Genomic DNA, 3953 nt, shown 5'->3' on the forward strand with positions numbered 1-3953 from the left:
TTCTTTTGTGAACCCACAACTCACTTTTTCACACAAACCACACGTCTCAAACACTCAAAAAAATATCAAGACTCAAGCTTGTGACCCAAAAATTACAACTAGTAGAGCCGAAAGTTCTTATACCAATTGTAGATCCCGAAACCAGATCCGACAATGAACAGCTTTGTTCTTGATAAACGGTCGAGATGGGTGGGGTGAAATCATACGATCGAACTAAACAATATAACGATAATATAAATAGTGAACGATACTGTAATCAGTTAAAAGAAGAAAGAACCGACCCCACCCAAATGGGTTAAGTGAACCTTTATAGGGTTCCCATTTTTCCAAAGTTTACATCTTAACCGTACAAAATAAACGCATCGAGTGCGAAATAAATCGACTAAAAGCAAACTAGAACGACATACACAATCCTAAAAACAATATAGAATATTGGCGCTACACATAGCCTCAAACACACACACACACACACACACATATATATGTATTTATGTTTGTGCGTTTGTGTCTAGAACTCATTTGGCGTTCAAGCTTTTAATTCTAATAATCTTCATCCCTACTCAAACCATTGTATAGTAGTAACTACTTCATCTTGTCATTTACATTCTATATTAGAACTTTAAAGTAATCGCTTCATCTAAAGCATAGAGTCTGCCAAAATTCTCTCATTGACCAAGTATTCACACGCTACAATGCTCACATTAATCTGATAGCGGCAAAACAATTGATTCACATAATTAAGCAAACTCGTTAAAGTAATCCCACGGCCAAAGTTGTCGCTTAAACCCCAAAACTTAGATAAAAAATGTGTTATGCTATAACTATATCCTTGCGGTAACTATATATCTATGCGATACCTATACCGTCCGACACAATACATTGCATGAACTATATCAATTCAACTACTACCATGCATGTGATTACTTAATAACATGCGAAGACTTACTTCAGTTTTTGAGAAACCATAATTCAATTTGTTACGGGTGCTCGAACCGTTTAGTCTTGTAAATAAATTAGCATCGTTACTATATTCCACACACCTCGATTATCAATCCTTTGTGGTCCTATGCAAAACCGTTAATAAAGCTTTGTAGTCGACAAGTACCTTATTCCGAACCGAACCAAACCAAACCTTGTGGTTGAGATTCGATGATGTTTGGAATTGACATAAACCTTTGGATACAAGAAGGGTGTTTCTAGTTTTCCATTGAGTTTCTCTTTCTACTCTTTCTCCATAGCTTGTAGAACCGTTTTTGTTCTAACAAAGGAGATGAGGTTGGGGTTGATTATTAGTAAAGTATTAGGATAGTTCCACATTACCCTCTTTAACTACCAAATCTCATTATTTTCTTTATATTTAATATAAATCAGTTGCCTCAATTAAATACTTAAAGTTTATCAAACGAAATCTCGGGATGTTACGGTTGCACACATTCATGTGATAATGATATGTAATATAAATATATACGTAAATCCTAAATATTGTCAATTATGTTAACCGGTTGTTTCAACAAATTTGTTGGAGTAAATAACTAAATGTGCCGTTTATATATTCGCATAACTGGATGGTTTTAGCCAAGAGTCAAAGCGGATCAAAGGTATTGCAAAATGTGTATAATCATACGGAGCTTATCTGGAATCTATCCAAAAGAAACATGCAAAAAACCAAATTTATGAGCTTTGAGTTGTTTGGGTGCTTACAACCTAGTTTTCCAAGTGTTTTGAGTTATGCGAATTAAAAGTCGTCAAGTTGATTTATTGGAATATACGTTTTAATTTTTGAACATAGAAGTTAGAAATAATTACAACACATATATAAAATCAAATATATTCAATTTTCTTGTGATTTTAATATTTTTAAAATCAGAATAATAAATGAATTCGTTCTTAATTGTTTGTATTTAAGCTGGATTGTTCACACACACATATGAATGCCAAAAAACATAATAAAACAAAATAAAAAAACCAGCATGTAAATAATACTAATACAATGGAGGATTAAAGAGCGTTTATAATTCAGTTACGTACAATATACATTAACTCAAATGCACAGAAGAAGAAGGTAAATATGATACTACATATTTACAAATATTTTAGCATAAAAGCTACTTGTGTTTATTTAAAAAATGAAAAGATAATCAAAGGAAATAACATACAAATGAATAAAAGTTCATAATATTATTAGTCTTTTCATAAACCCCATGTCAATGTAAATCTTCTAAACCTGAAAGCAAGCAATATACAAAGGATAATTGAGCATGTGAAATGAATATTATGAAATACATGAACAAATTAACAGAAACAAAATATTTAGTGTTTGGAGGCTTTTCGTCAATACCTTATTTAAGACCTTGTTAATGAAGTCCTTCATATCTAACATAAGTTGATCGGATTCTGGCAACTCCGAGAAGAGAAAGAACTCATGAAATGTGTTTGGGTAGTCAATCAAGTACGCTTCCTTCCCGGACTTCTTGAGCCACTGGTAGTACCTTATATGTCGGTCCCGGAGGGTATCAAACCCAGCCGCGACCACCATTGTCGCGGGAAAATCCATTTTGGATATGTCCACGGCATTGGGCCCGGTAACATTGATGATAGGATGGTCTCGGTTGAAGGGTTCACCTAGGGGCATGAACGCGTTCCAAAACCAATCGGTCCGCTTCATTGTCACGATAGGTACTGATCCATCCAACCGTATTTCAGAATCTGTTCGCTCCTCCCCGCCGAGAAACGGTTGGATCGCCACTAGCCCAATTACCTACAAGCCATCATACTGTTCATCAGCAATCATGCGGGTGGTATTTGTTGTTGGATTTTAGATCACTCATTTCTTCTTAATTTCTTACAAAATACAACTTACGTGTGTACGATGCTTCAATTAGAAAGATACGAAGTTGTGGATTTTTCAAACCAGGAAATTAGATATGTTTATATACGGATAATAATGCATGAATCCAGTAGCATATGTATACATATATATAGTTAAGTCGTACCTGGAGTTGCTGGAATTTGAATTGGTAGGCTCTTAGAGTCACATGATGAGCTAGGTGTCCGCCAGCGCTATCACCGACGATAAAGCACCGTGAAATGCTGGCATTCTCCGGCAGCCATTTTGACCGGTTATCTTCATTGTCCAGAAATTTCAGCACATCAAACCCATCGTCATGTTGGGAAGGGTGTCGGTTCTCTGGTGCAAGACGGTAGTCGACAGAAACAACAATGGCACGCAATTCGCTCGCGAACTTGCGGCCCACATAGTCTAATATCGCCACATCCGGGGAGAGGAAAATATATCCACCGCCGTGAAAGTACACCATCACCGGGAGATCTTCTTCAGCGTACTGCGTGGGGACAAATACACGGAACCAGAGATTGCGAGTTGGATCCACCATGACATCGTGTGTCTTGACACCGTTGACGGGCATGGACAATGCCGGGATCTGAAAGTCCACGAGATTGAGAAGACCGCGGGGCACCGTGCCGTCATCCCGGAGAAGTGGGTCGATTGCAAGGTCTATTGCCGATAGTACAATTCGTGTTCTCAAGGGCAAGGATAGCTGAGATTTCGGAGTTTCCGCTGCTGCTGATGATTCCATAATTAATTGAAAGACTTTTGTGATCAGAGAGGTACGTATTCAAAATTCAGGTTGTGTGACAAATGCTAAACACATCAACTCTATTTATACTGCAAAATATGCGACGTTATATCACACCATCTTTGATTATTTCAATATTTCAGTCAAATGAAACCTTCACCTGCATGTTCACACCAAAAAGGTTGGTCATGGTCAGGGTCTAGTTGAATTAAAAAATTCATCTTCAGTCAATAACTAATGTCTATTACAACTTTTTAGTTTTGTCAAAAATAAAAGGCTCTATTCATGATTTTCCCCTTCGTTAACTTGTTTTACATTGAATGTTTGTCCGTCACTTTTTTATATCAGATAAGCCGT

At 36.7% G+C, this 3953-nt stretch overlaps 1 pseudogene; it reads right to left on the reverse strand.

Annotated features, from left to right (window-relative positions):
* Positions 1-2272: 2272 nt before the first annotated feature.
* LOC143533580 (putative carboxylesterase 18 pseudogene) lies at positions 2273-3620 on the reverse strand (annotated as a pseudogene).
* Between the last annotated feature and the right edge of the window lie 333 nt (positions 3621-3953).

Source organism: Bidens hawaiensis, unplaced genomic scaffold (assembly GCF_021521415.1).
Source record: "Bidens hawaiensis isolate Kalapana, Puna unplaced genomic scaffold, B.hawaiensis_p1.1 tig00000760_1, whole genome shotgun sequence".
In the NCBI taxonomy this organism is placed as follows: Eukaryota; Viridiplantae; Streptophyta; class Magnoliopsida; order Asterales; family Asteraceae; genus Bidens; species Bidens hawaiensis.